Here is a 22,058-nt window from a genome sequence, read left to right as displayed (position 1 = left end):
TTGAGATTTCCATTAGTACTGTACGTCTGAGAAGTGAATCAGTGATGCCTTGTAGTGCTATAGTATTCTTCATGATAAAGAAGGAAATGTAGTTTTTTTTTTGTTCTTAAACTTAAATCTAAGTTACAATATACTCTTCTCCCACTTCCTGAGGAATTTAACTCAATCTGAAGTTTTCATTAATTCATATTGGCTGGTGAAAATGAGGTTTTCTTGTTCTCTTTTGGAGGCAGGGAACTGTGCAGCCCTCCTTTAAAGAAAGAGAAAGCACAGGTACATTTTGTCCTTATCCAGATGAAAAAAATAAAACTGTTGATTAGTAAAGTAAGCTCCAGTGACAGTTATTTGTTTCTTTTTCCAGCAGTACCTGCAAGGACTACCTTGCAGACATAGCCTAATCTCCTTGGAGGCAAATAAGAGACTGGCACCTTGTCTTCCAGGCCATCATCTCAGACGCTGAATTTCCTGGTGAATATCCAGTTGTCTGCAGTTTTTGAAATAACCAGTATCACTTAGATTGAAGATAGGCAGTAGTGGCCAAAAGTGAGTGTATGTGGGAAACTCAGTCCCCAAACAACTGGAGACCCTATATTGGTCACTTATATTCTGAATTTCAAGACATTCAAGGAAGAAACACTCCTTTGTTTTAGTGCAAGATTGGTTATACCAAATGCATTTTTCTGAAATTAGTAGTCAGAGGTATAACAAGCTTAATAAAGAAAACAATTCTGAGAATAAAAGATACATCTAGGTAGGAACAGTTATAGTTGTGTAATCCCACATATGACTAAAACATTTCTGTTCAGATTGCTATGTAAGAATTGCTCGTCTGCTTCCTCCTCCACCCTGGGGGGGCGGTGGTTTGGTATATATGGGATACAAAGACGTAATTTTTTTTAGGAATAACATTGGGCAGGAAAAAAAAAATCCCAAAAACAGAATTGCTGTAATTTGTATATTCCCCCTTTTTCCTGTGTGAGTATTACCATGTTTTACAGGAAACAATAGTTGTTGAAATTAAGATATCCAGCTAGTGATAAACGGCAGAGATTGTAAATTAGAGCTAGGTTTGGAATCTCAAAGCTTTGGGGGTAGATTGGTTGATTGAAGCTGAGATTTCCATTAGTACTGTATGTCTGAGAAGTGAATCAAAGATGCCTTGTATCCTTTAGTATTCTTCATGATAAAGAGGGAAACTTCCATCTTTATTATTCCCTGACTTTCTTCCATTTGATACTGAGTGCAATGGATTCATATTGTTAGCGAAGAGCTAATGTTTCATCTTGTTGAGTAAGTATTTGTTTTAGAACGAATTGCTGCATTTCCAGAGAGAACGAATGAGCTTTCTTTCTTTTAAAGCACTGGCTGTTGGGTGACAACAGGATGTCGTGATTGCTGCAATCTGGCGGCAGCCGACTCTGTCATGATCACAGCATCTGGTGGCTTTTGATTTGTTGACACAGATCCCTGTTTTCTATGGTGCTTGCACTCTTGCTGTCTCCTCTTTTGACTTCTCTGTGTTCTATTTTTAAACCCTGCTGGGTGCTCTGTATTGCGGTATTTCTCTTCCTGAATTATTTATCATTATTTGGAGCTGAATGGAGCAGCATGGTCTCCACCCCCCCCACCTCCCCCCACCTCCCACCTTACTTGCTCATTAAAGCCCACAGGTCTGCCTTGAGCTCTTGACAGATTTGGTTCATGTCAAATTCTGCCAGCTTCAGGAAAGGATAAAAAAGTGGATAGCCGCTGCCTATGATAATACACACGCTCTCCCCCCACCATGGGTGCATGTGTTATAACTAGACTGCTGCCTGGGCAAAGGGAACAGATTGCCACTGAGAACTTATCTAATTTAGAATGGTCAAAGTGCAGACCAGTTGCTCTTGCTTTGTGGGGAGGTAGTTAAAAGTAGCAGAAGAACAAAATATTACTGGATTATGAATCTGATTGCAATGACTAGAAGTGCGATGAATGGACTCTGCCAGTGGTGGATTGGTATGTAGATTTGCTTATGTAGAACAGAGGACAGCAAGTTTCTTTGCAGGTATGCTTACATTTGTGTGATGATCCTCAGTTTCAGATTCACAGCGTGTGTCCCATATAAGCTTATTTGACAGGTAACAACCTAGTCATCTGCCCGGGGAGAGCCATGCTTTCTGTAGAAGATTGAGTGGCATGTCTAGCGGCCCTGTCTAGCTGTGTCCTTCAGGCTTTAGCATAGCATAATACAGTGTTGTCCAAGTTTGGCCACTTTAAGATGAGTGGAGTTGAACTCCCAGAATTCTGGGAGTTGAAGTCCACTCATCTTAAAGTGGCCAAGTTTGGACAATACTGGCATAATATAAGCTAAGGGTTTGCTTTACATCTGTATGTTACAGTGGCCCATCTGTAGCAGTGAACAGATTTTTTTTTTTTTTTTTTGCAAATCTTGTTGGCGTATCTAAATTTTCTCTATAAGCTTCTGACACAGCCCTAAAGTTCCCAGTGACCCACTGCAGGCTAGGTAGTGTAGTGCCTGCATATATTTTCCATGCAGCCTACTAGAATCCCTGCTCTGTCTGACTCAAGCAAGGTGCCAGCCTCTGGGCCTCATACAGATGGACCACATATATATAAAAAGTTGGGTGGCGGCCTACCTGCCCACAGAGAAGACAAAAATAAGATGGGATGATAAAAAGATGGTGTGTAATTGGCAAAGGACATCATGCTTCTACCCCCACCAAAGTCATGTTGTGTTTACCCCTGCCCTTTTGCATTGAGTAAGGTCAAGTCTCTTTCATGTTCACCTCAATTCCTGGCGACTATTGGCAATAACGACATTGTTCTTCCTGAATGTTTTTTTCAGCTTTTAACTTATAGTCTGGGGGGTCCCTATTGGTCTCCCATCTAAGTACTAACCAAGTCTGATCCCATTTAGCTTTTCAAAATCAAACAAGGTTGACTAGTTGCTGCTATCTAGCTGGATACTACAACTAAATCTAAGCAATAATTTGTTTTCATTAAAGCTCTGTGCTGGGCTTTGCTTTTAATTATGTCTTAATATTTATAATTTTAAATGGATTTATCATAAAACAGTATAATGTTTTAAATTGGTATTTAATTATATGTTCTTTTATATGCCCATATGTAAATTAGCTGCCTGTTCTTCTCCCTTTCTTCCCTTCCTTTGTTAATTATTTACATGAAAAACCTTTGGCTCCCCTAAATTTTACATGCTTTCCCTAATGGCCATTTCAAAATTTGCCACTAATATAATCTTGAATGTGACAGAAGGAAAAAAAATATTAGATTCAAAAGGAGTAATTGTATTAGTTGCATTAAATTACATTAATTTAATCTTAATTACATTTAGACATAAGTCAAGTTTGAAGAATGTAGCTGCCTATTGTGCAATGCAAAGGCCAAGGCAGCCTTGGCCTGAGGCAGGTTGTGCATCCTTGGTCTACTGCATCAGCTTTCTGAACTGAAAGTCCCATCTTGGAACAGAGACAGCCTTCTTCCTTTCGGAAAGTGCCATGTGTCTGAACGGTGATGTATATAGGAAAATTAAACACTTTTCTCACTGGGGACCTTCTGTTTAGTGAGATGCAATTTAAACATTGGCCTGGGAAACATTTTCTCTCTAATGATGGTCCATTCCCCTCCTTTACCTGAGCTTTTCTCAGCGCGGCTTAAGGCGTCAGTATTCCTTCCTCTCTTTCACACAAATGTTCCTTCAAGACTTGAAGAGGCCTGGAGTGGAAAAATAATGTTGCAAACTTGAAACTGGCTTATTGGCCCCCGTTCTATTCATACTGGTTGTGTTGCTTGAACCTTGCCCCCAGCTATGCTCCTTTTGTTTTTTTTTAATTGCTTAATATGGTTCTTCATTTCAGAGCATTAGCATGCAAATCCAGAGCCACAAGATAGAAAACATAAAGAGAAATGGTATTTATCCTGAGAATATAGTGTTTAACAATAATCTTCTGCACATAAATAGTTTCTTTGCTGAATTTGGATTTGTGGGCAGCACATTAGCTTATAGATCATTTGTGTTAGTTGCAGTACTCCTTGATCTCCTTCCTCTTTGGACAAAAACATAAGGGATACTTTCTATGATGTCACATTGCAAATTAGTAAGTAAGTAATGAAGTTTACTGTTGTAACCACAGGTCATAACATAGGAATGCTATAAAATACAATAAATTGACAATAAAACACTTTTTTCACTGCTTATTTAAATACCCCACAGATGCTGAATCAAAGCATCTGCATTGCACTGCAATCCAACTCCAATGTATATTTTATTTTTAGTTCAATTTACAATGTACTAAGCTCCCAGATTACCACTACCTGTCATCCTAGAAGGAATAATACAAGGAAGGGATGGTATAACCAAGACTAGAAATAAAAGACAAGCTCTGAGAAGGCTACAGAGGAGAATTAGAGAGGAAAGGTCAGATTCCTTGATTCAGTTATTGATCCAATTTCAATCCTAATATAAGGAATGATTAAATACTAGGAAGTTATCCTACTATAGGGATCAATGGAGGGAATGTGGCCTCAGCTTAATTAAAAAAAATGAGAGGAAATTTTGGGAATTGGTGGTTAATGGTATTTCCACACACAGCGCTATGCCCCATGCACATATCTCAGCACAAAGTTGGACCCAATATATTTCCTCCACTTATAGTTGCCCATACACTGAGCCAACAACAGTCTCTACTGACCTAAACCTACTACCAGAGTGGCCAGCTGTCTCAAAATCTGAGTGTAAATTGCAAATTGGGGTAAAGTGGAGAGGCTTCATAGAGGGAAAAGGTCCTTGCTGAAAAAGTTTACTCTCATCTTGTGAGTTCAGAGAAGCCATAATATCTTTTTAAATGCATGATTTCACATTTTATTAAATCCATATTGCATCTTTGGGCTAGTGAGGTATGAGTAAAGTGGTCAGCTTTAGGTGATTTTCCATAACCTTCTAGCAAAAGAGATGGAAAATCTTCTGGCTTGTCCCAGTAGCATAGGCTTAGGCATTTAATTTGGCTACTGTTGTCTATATTTAGTCCGATGCAATTGTCTTTTGAAAAGTGGGGTTTCTGTTGTAATACTGGACACATCAGTGGTTGAGAGATTGCAAACTTCATTTCTGAAGCAGATTTTCAAGACTATGTAGCTGTAGAGAGATCGAATTTAAGAGAGGACCTAATTCATCAAAATTCACCTTTTGATCCAAAAGCATTGTTCTGAGACATAAAAAGAGAGCACGTTGAAATAAGTACAAGTTTATCATAGGTGAGTTTTATGGAACAATGCTTTGCAATTAAGAATGAGTCATACACAAGCTCCTTTGTCTTTCTTGCACTCTGGTATGACTGTATCTAATAAAGATTTGCTTGCACTGCATTTCCAGAATTGTCTTTTGGGGTTGCTCAGTTTTTGAATTTTGACTTTTGCCGCGCACAAAAGTCTCTGCTTCAAAGAGATGATGACTTATAATATCTGGAAGAATACCTTCCTGAAAACTCACCAATCGAGGGCTAGATTATATCCTGGCTTGTAGTATTTTGAATTATTCCTTGACCAGTACCAGGCAAAGGACTGATGAAAACAGGCTGTCCCCTCCTTTGGCTGGAACAGTGTCTCATTGGCACTGAGCAGGTGCATGACTTCCAGCACACTGGATTGATTTTTGTTATTGTTCAACAGAAAGCTTACCAGGCATGCATGGGATTGGGGGGAGGGGAGGGAGAATGAAATAGGGAAGTCAAAGAACTGGCTTGCCGCCTTGTAAGTTGAATGTCACGAATGGCAGCATACAGCTTTGCATTTCAAAATACAGTTTCTGTCATAATTATGCTCTGAACAGAAAGCCAACGACAAGCCGTTTTTTGGGGGGGCATTTATACATCTGATTCATCCTCCGCTGGATATCCTCAATCTAGGGCAGAAGTCATTGCTTGTTAGCTCCTAACTGGCAAAATGTTAATTTTTTTGCTTAAGACCTAATTGCCAAAACCTTGTTTCAAATATTTGCCAAGGTCAGCTGCACTTCCTCTAAGTTGATCCCAACTGCTCTATAAATGCAATTTTTACATTTCTGCGATCCATACATAAGAACTACAAAAGTAGCAAGCAGTGTGGTTGGCATATGACTTGCATGTAGGCCTAGCTAGGGCATAGAATAGGATGGGATAGGGACATGGCAGATCTTGCACCTGATGCTAGTTTAAGGCTGCTTGAATATGGTGGTCTCAAACATAAAGTTGGCTCAGCAGTAGATTTTCTTCTTTAAAGAGACTAAGATGCCCGTTGTCACACATCCTGCTAAAACTGGCTGACTAAGTCATGGCTGATGTTAAATGTTGTCCAGGTAGTCATCTACAAAGCTTATATTGTCTGGTAGCTGGATTTTGCCCCATTTGTTTAAGTTACTTCACTGTGTATATTTCCAGTTAAAAGCCATTCCAGAAATAGAATTTGGTAAACTTAATGGTGGTATTGATTGGCATAACTAGGCTTGCATGGAAGGCATCTTTTTTCAGTTTTAGTTAGGGGAAAAAAATCGACCAGGTTTGCTTCTTATCTGCTCTTGAAGCTAGCTGTTAAAATCTTATTTATTCTTACAACAACTGGAATAGTAATTTGGCTAAAGCCAGCTAGTGAACACTGAGGCTTTGCAACTACTAGGACTTCTTCAAGTTAATGCATTGTGATAAAGTTCCCATGATTTTATGAGTGAAGTCATTCAGGGCCAAGCAACTGATTTAAGGATCATCAGTTGTTTAATGCTAAAAGCCTGAGAAAGATCACATCAATAAAGCAGACACATCTATTTAGAAATGAATGCTGTGGTGAAAGGATGAGGCTTATTTTATGACCTGCCATTGACAAGAACAAGCAGTTGTCTCACAGGAAAAGAAGTATAGTTTTTGTTTGAATTCCTGCTTCTGAATCTCTAGCCAGGTGGAAGTCCATGGTGTTTATGATTCAGAGTTAAGATTCAGCAGAATAATTTTGAAACACTACTGGTCATATACGTTTTCTGATATTTTAAGCTAAGCTCAATAGTTTGGGACATACAGTTTAGAAATCTGCAAGTACTGTCAGCATAGGATCCGTCAGTGAGTGTTTCTTTTGAACTCTTTTAGAAACTCAGAACTTGATGAGCATATCAGTAAAAATGTCTAAAGTTTGTGGCAGCTTTCTTCAGGGTCCCATAAATGTGTCATTTCCTTTTTTTCCCCATGTATTTTCCCCTCATACATTCCCGCTGTTTGTTAATCAGGCATACCTTTCCACTAGTTAAATAAACATTTTAAAAATGAACAACTGAAAATATCAATACCGATTGTGATTTTGGATTGAAATGTGTAAATTAACATTACACTAAATGAAAGATAATACATACCTTAAAAGGTTGACAGCTGTTTTCAAGCTTACCCACATCTGCTGCATCTCTTTTCCTGTTCTCTTCCCCTTTCCTATCTGACCTTCTTGAGGCTGGAGGGAGAAAGGAAACTTATGTGCTGTTCTAGTACTAGCTACTAGGCCAAACTCAGAGGATGACTTGTGATGACAAGGGAGGATGGTACTGAAAAGTGATTTTGCTTTCTTTAGGTTAGTAAGAAAAATGGTTCTTGTTTAAATGAGCAAGCACGGGAGAATAGCAAATAGCAGGCTGAAGACAGGGAGAGAAGATCCATCCTTTGCTGGTGCACTTCCTCCCCAACCCTTTTGTGGCCTCCATTCCCCTTTCAAATATGGTTTCCTTGTGGGCTAGTGTTGAGAAAAAGGAAGATTTGGCTTTCTAATCTTTTCCATTTAGCATAGCCCCATGTTTTTTTTAAAAAAAGACAGATTGGAGGGAGGAGGCAGCAGCTCTTTATAATTCATTCTCTTTATACATTCATATTGTTGTCTTCATATTTACCCATTTTTATATCCTTGCAGTAGAATTTTTGCCAGCTCCACTGCAAAATAATTAGTATAGCATAGCTTCTCCCTAGGAAATAATTTGCTAGGGCTGTTGCCTGTAGAGATATAATGATGAATGAGGTGGTACAGGAAACAATTGGAAAAAATAGTGGTCCATTTGTGGGTTCTTGTCACACCCAATGTAATGGAACTTTATGCTTCTTATTAAGAGAAAGGGGAGAATGGAGTCTCTACAGTATGAACATATGAAGTCTGACTGGCTGTTGAATTACCCAGCTGAGTAAGTCACAGATGGCTGGGTTCACACAACATGCTAAGTTAAAAGCCATAGTTTACAAACCATATCACATAACAGACCCAAAATGAACAGTTCACATTAAGGACTAGGGCAATTTGTGATCCTGCGTGATCTATTTTGACAGTGCTTCTTCAGAGTATAAGGGTAGAGGTCTTGGCATGCTGTGCTTTCTGAGACCCCTTAACTGAAAATGACAGGGGCAGAACCCAAGACCTTTTAATAACAAAAGTAATATCTTCTGTCATTGAGCTCTAGTCCCTCTCCTAGAGTGAAAAATAAATTGGAAAGTAAGGTGGTATTCTTGACAGACTCAAGATTACCAACTACAGTTCATATGTAGACTGGATCTCATTCTTTTCTGTTGCACTCCTATAACCACAATGTGTTGACTAGCCATAGTAGCTAAGTTCACATATAATGTTAAGCTACAAATCATGGCTTATAAAACACAATGGCTGAATCACACAATGCAGCAAGTTAAAATCTCTTAAAACACATTATAAGATAGCACAGTGTGAGAAATTAGTCGAACTGTGCTAAGCTCACGGAGCAGGCCAGCTGTCCTTAGAGTATGCCATCCTTCCTCTGTGCTTCTTGATGCCTTGCTGTTTTGTCAGTTTAGGCCAGGGGGCTTCTGGCTTCTTACTGAGATGCTCTCTTTTTTTCCTCAGTTTAGTGGAAATAGAAGATTAAGCTAATTTAGGAGTTCTTACCTTTCCTGCCAGTGGCCTGAAAATATGAGAGCAGCTGATAGGGTTATTTTTCTCCCATTTCCTCTGTTAAAAACACTCTCCCTCCCCCGCTAGAAACCTAAAACCTAAAATAAACCAAGGCTGAAACAAAGCAAAAACTGGGCATCCCGCTTACAATCAAAAGCAGGATTGATTAAAATGGCTGGAGGAAAAACAGGGCAGTTATGCAGTTAGAATATGACTGGCATTGGGAGAATCCTAAGAATTATTCCTGACTCTCTCCATTTAAAGTGGGTCTCAAATAGCAGGGTATAAGAAAAAAAATCTTCCTCATTGAAGAACTTTGAGATTTTGAAGAAAAGCTGCGTGTCAGAGTCAAAAGACAGCAACAATAGTTTGATGTGGAATAACAGACCCTCATATCCTGTTATTGCTTTGGATTCTTTGTGGGAAAAGTAAGACTCTTACTTAAGAACAAGCAGCCTCTGCAGTATGAGAGTAGGTATTAACAGGGAAAATAGGTGTGGTGTGTACACAGTAAATCTATACACACACACCTATACACTGTGTCAGGGATTTGCTTGACAAAAGCTTTTCCACCAAACAAACCCAAGTGCCTTTCCCTTTCTTGATGACACAGACCTCTTTGTTGTAAATCTAAAGCACAAATGACCCAGTTTCCATTGCATGCACCTGCTGGGCCTAAATTAATTGCTCCATAAGACAGGTACAGCCCAGCCAGGTGGTATGTGAGGGGTAGCCTACTCCCTCATTGTCACTGAGGTAATGACTTGCGGTTCTTCACCCTGGAGCTATTGCTGGGGATACATTTGACCATTAAAAGAAGTCCTTAAGTGCATAGTTGTTTTTTAAAACCAAAATAAAATTTGCAAATGCTGCAGATTAGGACTATAAAATCTCTCTTGGCCTAATACTGAACTGCTTGGGGGAGGGAGAGAGAGAGAACAAAAAATGGGTACATTGTGCTAAAATCTGAAGGGGAGGGCAGCACCATATAAGAGAAGAAATGCATATGCTCTGCAATGATGCTAAAAAGTGAGGCAGTCAAAATGCTATTGCTGTGCTCTGAATAATCTTCTAAGTACAGAAAACCAAGTTTGAAACAATTCCTGGTCTTTTTACCTTTCTTCTCAAAGCACACTGTGTTACCTTTTCAATATGGCCAAAGATAAATGAATTTCATCTGATATTATGACTCAGTGTGTAGGACAGGTTGGTAAATAGACATTTTCCTGGTTCCCTGTGATGAGTAAGAATAACCTCTGGGCAAACAAGAAAGGAAATTTATTGAAAGCAGTGTGCTATTTTTTTTTTCGTTGAGGGTTCTAAATAGCATACATGTAGCAGGCAGGTCCATAACTTTGTGTGGTAATGGGAGATCACTTATGTGACACTGTGATGTAATCATCAGGAGTTAAACTCAATTCAAGAGTGTCCTTCATTTACTTAACATAGGTAAAGGGAGTGCAAAAGGCAACATTCAGAATTTATTTTTCGTCTTTCACTGATCTTTGGCATTGGTCTCAGAGCCTTGACTTTTCTTGCTCCTGCTTGATGTGCTATTATTCTTATCACAATTTTCAACTGGATGTATTGATATAGGAGCCTGTGGCAAGGAGCCAGGAGGGACTTGTCTACTTTCTGTTCTGAGGTTGCGTTTTCTGCAAGTATAAACATGACCTAAATGATGATGCTGATGCTATCCGTTCAATTGTGTCCCATTCTTGGTGATTCTATGGACCAGCTCTCTCCATATTTTCTGATCTGTACGGCTTCTTTCAGCTGTTTTACGCTGGGGTTGGTGTCAGCTTTGATGGTGTCTAGCCACCGTGTTTTTTGGTAGCGTTTCCTTTTACTGCTGACCATTCCGAGCATAACTGCCTTTTCCAGTGAGTTTGATCGCATGACATGGCCGAAATACGTAAGGTGGAATTTTGTGATTTTGCCTTCCAGCGATATGTCTGGTTTTATACCCTCCAGAACGTGCTTGTTTGTCACCTTTGCTGTCCAAGGAAAGCACAGGAGCCTTCTCCAACACCACAGCTCGAACGAGTCGATTTTCCTCCTGTCTAGTTTTTTCATGGCTCAACTTTTGCAACTGTAGGTAGCTGTGGGAAACACATTTTATGAAAGTTATGTTTTTAGAAAGTAAATTAAAAAAATACATGTAAAATGAAAGCAATTTAACATTAATAGGTCAGACATTGGGTAGACCATGAGGGGAGATTTCTGCTCATCTAAGATCTATACTCTGAAAGTTGTAGAGCAGAAATTATATTTCTATATCTGAGACAGAAGAACAGAAAACAACCAAAAAACTGTTACTTGGTGGAGACTATAGCCTGGTTTCTCCTATGGGTTTTGTATGAAGAAACTGTCCTCAAACTTGAGTTTTCTTGATGTTTAGGGTCAAAGAATGGACTAAATTGAACTATTTCAGATTTAGCACTACCATAAGAAATTTAAATACTTATATCACATTTTGTGTCTGCAGTTGAGAAGAAAAATCTGGCAGCTAAATATTTGAAAGCTAGGATCTAGGACTTGAGAATACCACCATATTGTAGAATGTTCTTGGATGAATACTGCCACTGGAATAACATTTATTATTGTAATATGTAGCAGGGTACAATTCTTCCCACCTATCAGTTGTAACATTTTCTAATGATTACATGGAATTAACAAAATAAAGTATGAATCAGTTCAGCTGGTGACTCTTGTTGTTTTACTATGGCAGCCACAGAGAAGTTCTATTTACATGCATTGCCCTTATGCATGTATGTGCAGAGGCCAGTTCCATTGTAAGCTTTAATGTTGAGGTAGGAATTCATACATGCTCAGGTGGCCAGTTATAGTGTATTTAGACAAATTGCTTTAATGTGTAATAAAACATTTTTATTAATAAAACATTATTACACATTAATGCTGTGGGAGCCTTTGTTTCAGAAGAAGCCCCATGGAGCAGTTAAAGCTGTAGACTGCTTCTTGGAAATGCAGAATTTTTGATTTGAAGTCTCTCTATAATGCTAAAGAGCCTGTACATCCTGTATTTTCAGAACTCCCAAGAGGGTATAGAATAATGCAGTCTGCCTTTTTAAGATGTTCAATGCACCTTTTTCAGAAAATGTCACTTAAGAAAAATACATTTTGGATTATATTTATGCATTTCTAGTTTGGACCTATAAGTTAGTTGCATGTTGGATGCTTAACATGCACACATACATAAAATGCACGCATTTCCTAAGGGCAAGGTGATGTTTTAATACATGGTTGTATTTTTCTCTCCCTTGCTTTTGGCTTGACTTAATGTTTTTCTAAAATCCAAACTAACTTAGGTATAATATTAATGTAAGAGAAAAGCTGATGTGTGAGGGAGGTAGGTACCCTCTCAAAAGAACATCTTATACCCTGCACTGATTTTTGGCAATTAAATGGCAAAATAAAAATAATAAAATAATTCCCACAGCACCACCTCTTGACTCTGTAATATTGAGGCACTAGCTTCAGCCGTTCCTTGGGAGACCAATCTCAAAAGAGACAAACAAAATCAAACATTATTAAAGAAATGATAAACAGGAACAGGACTTTTCTAAATTTTAAATATTTAAATGCCAGTATTCACTGTTGAATGAGGTACGTACAAAACAATTGTTATAATGGGAAAACTGCAGCTTAAAAAGGGAATTACAAAAGAAAATAAAATGGTCCAGGGTGATAACAGTATAGTGGTGGTTTGTTACAACTGAATCAGGGTTTCAAACTTTATTCTGAATTGCAAAAGATTCTAAAGAGAAATGACTTTTTTGGGCACAATCTGAGATACACATAAAAGGCTGAAATGCACACAATTACTGATTGCATACAGAAATACAAGATGGGAACTTTCACAGGACAAAGAAATAACTGTCATTTCCTTCCTTCTTATTCCTTCAGAAACTCTCTGAAGCACCCATTCCACTGCTTCCATTTTTCTGGACTTCTCTCTTTCCTACTAACTCCGAATTTTAATCTGAGGCTGTGATGAATTATGATAGTCCTCTTTTCTCAGTCTCAGTCCAATAACTTTTGTTTTGGTTTAAAAGGGAAAAATATTTTCCCCCCTAATAGAGGGATAAACTGGAGTATCTCTCCATGTATGTGACAAAAAAATCTCTCCCTTGTGAAGATGTGGATGACTGCATTTGTTTGGCATGTAGTCTGGCTGAATGTTTTTCTAAATAATATTCAAACTAATATAATAAAATACCAATAAATATAAAATATGCCTATGTTAAAATATCTGTATTTTAGTTCATAGTTATGCATTAAAATTATGTATGTATGGTTTTCTTCCTGTAACATTTAGAAATAGTTACCAGTGGTTTTCCTTTGTTTTTTCTCCCTTTCTGGGAATAGATACTCCTGTGCATACTAGTGTACTTGAGCAGTGTTTCTTATAAGTTTTCAACCCTCAGGGAGAGCTATTTCATATCTTGTTGTCAATTCAGGAACCTCTGCAGGTCGTGGAAATGCCAGATCCTTGGGACAAGTAAATATTATAGGAGCATGCCAAGTTTGTCCAGGTCAGACTGGTTTTAGTTGTGTGTTGGAGGGAATTTTGAGTTAGGGTTTAAATTGATAGTTTAGATCATCTAGATGAGTGTTTCTCAATCTTGGCCACTTTAAGATGTATGGACTTCAATTCACCCTTGGAAAGCAACCAACTGTATATTGCAAAAGAATGCTTACAAGTTTTTTTTTTTAAAGAAAAATTTGTCCACCATAGCTGGAATTCTAATTGAGAATCCATAGATGTTTTTAAGAAAATCCCAACTTCCGTAAAACACAGTTTCAAAAATGTTGCTATAGAGGAAAGGTTCTCTGTAAATAGGAAGTTTCAAGTGTTTTGCGTCTGTTCCTGTAAAGCATGTGCGTGCACACATACAGGCAAGAATGCTGAAATGCTGAGGATATTTAACATTCTGAATTATAAATGTGTTTCATTTACAATTAGGTTTGAGCTAATCTTCCTTTCACAGAGCATTGGTTTTTAAAAGCACATAATTAAGATCTTTGATGAATCACTGTGTTGAATGTGTATAATTGTCTTATTCTGTGTGCAAGGAGAGCGGTAGCAGGAAGAAGATTTTTTAGGATGGTAAGGTTACTGCCTCAGTGGTCGTCATGTAAATGCACTGTGCTCCATGCATGGCTCATGAATCATATTCTTCCTACTTTGCCAAAAACAATGGCTTTGTAACAGAGTGATTGGCTAAAATTAAACACATAACTATAAAAGCCAATAAATCAAAGATTTGGAAGCTGATTTCATATTCTTATTTGTAATGTGATATTGGAAAGAAAAATAAGTGCCGAAGAAGTTAATGTGTTGTTGAAGTATAAACTGAAAACTGGGAATCTATTAAACTATGATGAAATTTTTGAGTTTATTGTACATTCAGTGTTGCTAAAATATTGTTTTATTTTGATAGACTCTGTTAGACTTGATTCAAAATTCTGACTGGATTAAATGTGTTCACTCTTTTTTATCTAGAAATTTAGTTTTTGATTGACCTAATGGAAAGACTGATCAGTATAACTCTGTGAGGTCAAGATTTAATCTCTTGTTTAAAAACTTAATACATGTTTTTTCTTTTTCTTTGTCTTTAGTACTTCCTCCCCTCCTCCCACTTTTCCTTTCCACTATATATGAAGCAGTGAAAACTTTCTCAAAAACTGAAAATCAATAGAATTTGCAGTTGTCTTTGAAAAATGGGCCAGCTGTTCCAAACCCTATATTTCAGATTTTATGCCAAATTCTTGTTTTTGTTTGGATAGAGGGTAATAGGGTGGCAAGAGATACTTGATAACTCTGAAGCATTTGATTTTTCTGACTAGATTGAGCCTTTCAGGGATTCTGATTACATGCTTTCAAATGTATGAGTTTAAGATTTTTCTTTTATTTAACTGAGAGATTCTTATCTTGGTTTTGATTCAGGCAGATCCATAAAGCATATTTCAGAGCAATGAAAGTGTAATGTCATCAATTATATCTGCTCAAAGAAACTTTGAATATATTTTAACTGCATAAGGTTTTTTTAATCTTTGCCTCTGCTAAAACAGAACGGTATTCAAGCATTAGCATTCAAACAGCTATATAGTTTTAGACCCAAACAAGCCCCCTCCCAAACAGAAATAACACTTTGCACTCAGCATCAGAGTCTTGGTACCATGGCTGAAAAAGACCTGTATCTCCATCCTCCAACTGGTCTGATTGAGGAGGAGCAGAAAGTAGAAAACTGTAGAGGATCTAAGTCAGCAGGCACGTTCTTTTGAGAACACTCAGACCATGAGACACCTGGATTCCACACTTTTTAAGGCTGCTGAATTCTGTGTTATACAGTATAGCGAAAACGAATGGGAAGGGCCTATTTTGTTTTTCATTTTTTTTAAACCTTGCAGTCTCAATCACCTTTTCACTTACTAATTTTTATTTCACTTGTTTGTCTTCGAAATTCACACAGTCACTGAATATATTAAACCGAGAGTTAGGACATTCTTAGGGACCCCAGATTCACATTTGCAAAATAACAGTCTCCTTCTTCTCCCACCCCCCAACTTATTAGCAGTTACTGTACTTCCAAATTTTCATCTATGCCTACCATTTGAATTAGGAAAATGTCGACTATTTTAGCATTATGATAAAAAATCATACCAGAATTCTGTATTGTGGGTCAGTAAAAGTCAGATATATCTTGTATTGTCGAAGGCTTTCACAGCCGGCATACGATGGCTGGTGTGGGTCTTCCGGGCTGTGTGGCCGTGGTCTTGAAGTTTTGTTTCCTAACGTTTCGCCAGCACCTGTGACCGGCATCTTCAGAGTGCAGGAGCACAGACAGGAGCAGTTCTCTCTGTGCCCAGAACTGCTCCTGTCTGTGCTCCTGCACTCTGAAGATGCCGGTCACAGGTGCTGGCGAAATGTTAGGAAACAAAACTTCAAGACCACGGCCACACAGCCCGGAAGACCCACACCAGCCATCAGATATATCTTGTCTGTTTTGGATTAATCTGGTGTGGCTGGGACATAGGTAATTTATTTCGAAAATTCTTTTGGTTTGATGTCACTTCATGCAGCTTAGCAAGGAAGAAGTGATAATTGGAAGCATTTTATGCCATAGAATATTCTAAGTATATGCAAGCTTTTGAATCTCTGTCCAGTTGCCTGGTGTATTATTCTTTGAAGCACCAAAGTCTCCTGTACACAGCTCTGTTGGTACAATTAAAAATACTAAAATGTATACAGACCAATTTAGCTGCACTTAGGTCCTGTTACAGCTAATTTGTTTTGATCCAGCTCTTTGTATTTACATTCTATCTCTCCTGAATATGTACTGATACATCTTAAATGTCTTTGGCTTACTATTTCTTATGTTTTGGTGTACTTTGCGTGATGTTGCTTGCCCCTAAAGGGAACAGCAATATGGGTTTGTATATATATGCATAATGAAGATGGACAGTGTGGACTGGCACAAAATTTGCAAGACTGGACAAGTGGGTTATAAGGTGGAAACTTGGCATGAAGCCTTTATATCATGTACACCTATCTTTTCCAATCTAGGCATTTTCTAGATTGTAGACCGGCTCCAGAACTCTCAACAGTGACCAGGCTGGCTGGGGAATTCTGGGAATTGAAGTCCACACATGTGGAAGGTGCCAAGCTTGGGAAGGATAATGTAAACAAAACAACTAATGACTCAAATCTGCATATAAATCCTTATTGAACTGAAACTCAGCAGCACCAAGAATTCTGTCTTTTTCTGAGTAAGCACATCACAGCTTCTGTGGGAGAACAGCCCTCCTTTAATTGGATTGTTCTTCCATAACTGACATTCTTAGGGTGGAAAAGAGGGTGCTGTGTCTTTAAAGTGCTTATCCTGAGCTTTGCAGAGGCGATTCTGCACAAGTCTTTGAATGAGAGAGGGGTGTGTGTGGAAGTTGCCATTGGCAGAGCTTTCTGTGCCATCTCTTCCAGCAGCTGAGATTTGCTTCCTTCTGAATGGCTTGTCAGGAGTAATTAGCTGCTGTAGCAAGTGGCGAGGAGATTTCTTTTTTCACTGGGGGCTGGAAAAGCAGGCATGGCAGTGGGGCGGGGTAGGGGGAATTCCAAGAACCATGAGCCCCTGGCATGATTTCTCCGATAACTGTTCCTGGCAATGAGATCCCTGCTGAGAAGGGGAAATAGATGACCTACTTGGAGTTGCAGTTTCCATCAGGGTAAGTTTATTTTTAGGATGAAGTCACTAATGATTTTGTAATGATGTGAGGGGCTGATAGAAGAAAGAGAAATCTTGTGCCGATTGCAATGAATCAATCCTTGTGAGTCTGTTGTGCAGCTATTTGGCTATCATGATACGTCAGTGATGGGGGTTCCTGCTCTTTCGGTGAGGATTTTGTGAATGGTTTTTCTTCTGAATGAAGCATCTCTGATTTCATGACTTCTCCACACAGCCTCCTTCTTAAGTCTGGGAGGGTCTCGGTGACTTCCATGTCACCAGTTTTGCTACTGGTTGCTGCGCTTTCACCTAGAGGGAGGAAGGGAATCCCCCATAAACACACTCCGTTCTTTTGTGTCATGAAGGAGCTCTCGCTGCTGGACTTTGATGAGGGAATTTTGTGCCCATTTTCACTCATCCTTTGGTTTTGAGGATGAGGTGAGTATCTTTCTATCCCTCTCCCTTTCTCATTTTGAATCTTTGCACTTTTAATATGTATGTTGTAGGGTTCTTCCCCCCCCCCCATGGGTTTGTTTAGATCTAAAGACCATGGCTGTTAAATTGGAGCAACCAGTCAGCCAATTTGCATGCCACTGAACACAGCAGGATGAAATGGATGCATTTGGCTGTCTTCCTTGTGTGTCATGATGGTCATGTTGTTGTTTTAGAGTGGACTGGGCTGCCTAGGAGGGCTTCTCTTGGAACTTTTCTAGGTGTGTTTACCTAGGTGCTTAACTAGCTAAATCCTCAAAATATCTTTGGCTGAAACATGAATGCTAAACTGTATTTTCAAAAAAGAAAAGAAAGATGGAAATGCTGAAGAAGCTTTACAGTGTCCATAGAGGGTTAATTTATGAGCTAGTGGAGTCAATAATGCAGAGCTGCATCTGTTAGATAGTTTTGTCAAAGGTGTTTTCTTGGCTGTGGTAAATGGAAATAACTTTAGCAAGTGGATGTTCTCTTCAGATTTGTTCTTATTGCTATGAAGCCAAAATTCAGGAAGGGAAAGAATGGGAGGAAGCTGAATTACTGTTGCCATGCTTTCATTCCAATCCTTTTCAAGACTCATTCCCATTAGAAGGTCCCTTGAGTGCAGTTGGTAACTCAGCTAAGAACCGTCCTTCTCTTCATTTTGTCTTTGTCCCTTACAAATAAAAACTCTCCTTTTGGATGCATTTCTTAGAAGTGAACATGCCCAGCACATTCAAAGTCAGCTTGTACTACCTTTTTTTTTTTTTTTTGAGTGTAGATGGGTACCTCTTCAACCTGTTTTTCTAAAAGCTGGCATGTATGTTATGTTGTTAGAAACTTTCTTTGCTATTCAATGCAGGTTTAGTTCTGTTGTGTATTTTCCCCCCTATTATGTTTGGCGTTTTGTTCATTTCTTATTTTAATTGCGAAGTATTCTGCATGTCCAGTGGACAGCAGTAATTAATGAAAAGCTGGATTGGGTTTAATTTAGCTGCTGTGAAATTATACAACCTCAGACACATTTTGTTTTGTGCAGCATCTCATTTTTGGGTGGGAAAGAGTTAAGAGCTATTTTTATGAGTAGGCATATATTTTTTTCCTATTCCAGAAAGAAGCAGCTGGTTCTGTATTCACCAGCGGCTAATAACCCCAGAATGTTCCCCCTCCCACTGTTGTTATTTGAAAGAATAAGGGAATTGGGCAAAGAGAACAGTGCCAGGAAGCGGAGGTTTTGACTCTGCAGGAATGGGTTAAAAGGAATTCCAATGCAATGTCGCACATCTTGACATTACAGAGGAGGTGGGTAATTTTCATGCTAAATTTTCAGGAAATCCCCATGGTGGATGGCCCTCTTAATCGTTGCCAAGAGACTATTTTGACGTCACTGATGGCAGTTCCCATCTGCATGTTAATAGCTTTGAAAAAAGAGAAATGTCAGCTGATGCAAAACTGGTACTCGCTGGGGGGGGGGCATTTTTCCTTAATCACCATCTTTGCAGCAGTGAAATATGCAGAATTCATACTTAAAGCTAATATTTGGATCATTTGCAGGTTTCTTTAAAAAATGATGATATTTGTCTGTGTCTCGTGGCTAGACTGGAAAGGATTGTCTTGTGAATTTACGTCATCAAAGGGGAAAGACCATGCTTTGTTTTGGCACATCCGTCAAATAGGAAGGGCATGGATATGGGTAGGGGGAGAAATGAAGGAAAAACAGTGTTTTTATGAGCTTTTGGCAAACCTTGAAAATAAACTGGGAAAGCATAGAACATAGAACCAGTCCAGCTTCTGCCTTGTATAACCTCTAAGGGAGATTGAAACAGAGGTAGGTGAAAAGCAAGGTGAAAAACAACACCCTATGCCATGTTCTGCAAAACTAACCTTGTTCTAAGCCAAGGCTATTATATTTCTTCTTTTTATTTGGTTGTTTATTAGAGCCGAGTCAACACCCTAACCCCCAAACAACCTTGGAAAATAATTAAAGCAAGATGAATTCCTGAGTAATCCTGATCTCCCTGTCTTTTTCAGAGTTAACTATTCTGATTCTGGAAGGGTAGAGTTTTCTTACCTATGTCTTAATTAAATAATGAATGAAGATTTTTTTTCCCTCAGACATCTCATCTGAATGGCTATAGCTTTGTCAGTATCATATTCAAAGATCAAAATTGCTGTGTACCTATCTGTATATTTTACTAAAGTTATGCCTATACTGGCATTCTTTCTCCCCTCATAGCAACTCGCTGCCTCACAGAAATTAATGAAATATCCATTTTGAGCCATGATGGTTAGGAGCTGCTACTAGGCCACTTCAGGACAAGTTGTACGATCAGTGTATAATAGCCAGTTTTCATTTCTTATTCCTTAGTAAACAGGTGGGTCCAGTAAATAAAAGTTAACCCCAGAACATTCCATAGTAGTCTTATTTCATTGAAACCTGCACCATATGGTAAAGATTTAGTATCCTAGATTCCAGTTGCTTTCCTACTTTCTCATAAATATTCTTCTGGATGCAAATTTCAAAGATGGAGGGATGGTTTTTCAGCATGTATATGTTGTACTTTTTAGTCCAAGAGGCAAATTTGGGGATTGATATGACTGGTAATGGTGGCAGAGTTCCAATTCAACCCCATGCATTTTTGTGTGCATTTGTATCGTGGTGCTATTCAGATAGTTCTTCTTGACAGTGTTGACATGAGGATGCTATGAAGTCACTGGTTGCTCATTACCAGGTGACAAACCTTTTCAGCTGCCAAAGATTTGGACTATTGAGAATTCAATATGTAGTGCATCTGTACACTTGGGCTTCAATGAAATTGCTTTATGGTTGAGAATGATATGGTGTAGGCATCACAGAGCTTTCATTTCTTAATCCTTATTTTGACATTTGCAGCCAACAATTCAGGATGCTGCCATAATGAAATTGTTACCTAGCTGAATTTTAGCCCTCCTTAGCTAAGTGCTTCTGTAACGCATCTTGATAGGCAGCTCGTTCTAATAATTATTATCATTGTTTTTATTGTTATTATTGAACATTGATTTGAGATTCTTCTGGATGTGGATAATTTTTTTGCTGCTTTTCTTAAAAATAATAACTGGTAAGTTGTTTATAATGTAACATAACCATAAAACAGCATTCCTTAGGATATCACTGTATTCTGCTACTGTTGTAAGGAAATGGCTGTCAGATATGATTTGTTTGGCAGCCGAAACAGGTGAGAGAGTGGAGCGTTCCTTTTTATAATACACGTACATATATTTTTTATACTTTCCTCTAAAATAACAGAACCCTCACTGTAAAGAACAGGTTGGATTAGAACTTTTATCCATGAAGTGTTAGTTCTTGTAACAGTTTTTCTACAATGCAAAAGAGCATTAAAATGTGGCACCTTCACTTTAGTCTACCTATTCTTTGTTTATAGACTAGAATCTTTGATGATTATAGTTCTATAGACATAATTTTCCCCAGGCTTAGTGGGGAGAACAGCTTGATTTAATAACTTAGAGTGGTAAAAGAACATTTGTGAACTCGTTATCTGTAATCCTGAAGTACTGCAACTTACTATGCGATCTAAACATTATCGAAGTCTTGTTAATAGTTGAAGAGATTCTGGTTAAATAAATGATACAAAAAACAGTTACCATGTCATGTCTGTAATGAACACATTCAGTCAATGTTTACTGCCTTTGTTGGAAAGAGTGTGAAGCTTTAGAGTAAGTAACTGGTGGCATCTCCTTTGTCAGCAGTGACTTCTACCAAATGTTTCTTGTATGATAAATAGTGCATGTTGCTTGGAGGTATTGTGGTCCATTCCTTTGAGGATCGTTGTCATGCTACATGACCCACATTTTTAAAAACTTCAGCTCATGGATGGATACAAAGTCTCCTGTAGAATTTGCTGGTGTAGTCCAGAATCCATCGTTCCCATAATAATGGCAAGCCACCTAAGACTTGAGGCTGGAAGCAGCCCCAAATCATGATACTCTTACCACCTTGGTTCACATTTGTAGTGAGGGGTGGTCTTTTTATAAATTCAGTGTTTTGTTTTCTCCAAATATAACATTCCTCAATAATTCCATTTTAGGGAGGGGGGGGTTCAACTGTCTTCAGGACATTGTTCTGATGGCCTGCTGTATCGTACAGGTGGTAGTGAGATAGACAACTGTGTATTTTCTGGAGAGTAATGGTTTCTTCCTTGGTATCCTCCCAGATACACCACTCTTATTTACTGTTTTCTTTATGATAGTCAAACGTGGCCTGCAAACCTGTTGCTGTTACCCTGGGGTTCTTTGTGATCTTCTAGAGTATTGCATGTCTTGCTGTTGGGGTGACTTTGGCTGGATAACCACTCCTGGTAAGAGTAACAGTAGTACTGCATTTTCTCCATTTGTATACTATCTGCTTGGCCA

The 22,058-nt window shown here is 38.5% G+C and overlaps 1 protein-coding gene across 9 annotated transcripts in view; it reads left to right on the top strand.

Moving 5' to 3' along the window:
* The window catches only part of R3HDM2 (R3H domain containing 2), a 167,033-nt gene that overhangs the window by 57,921 nt on the left and 87,054 nt on the right, over positions 1-22,058 (top strand). The gene's annotated exons all lie outside the window — the stretch shown is intronic.

This window comes from Python bivittatus, unplaced genomic scaffold (genome assembly GCF_059951505.1).
Source record: "Python bivittatus isolate LINGU-HERP-01145 unplaced genomic scaffold, Pbiv_v1 ctg000220_np1212, whole genome shotgun sequence".
In the NCBI taxonomy this organism is placed as follows: Eukaryota; Metazoa; Chordata; class Lepidosauria; order Squamata; family Pythonidae; genus Python; species Python bivittatus.
The sequence above is the reverse complement of the archived record's forward strand: the minus strand, read 5'-3'. Positions and strand labels throughout refer to the sequence as shown.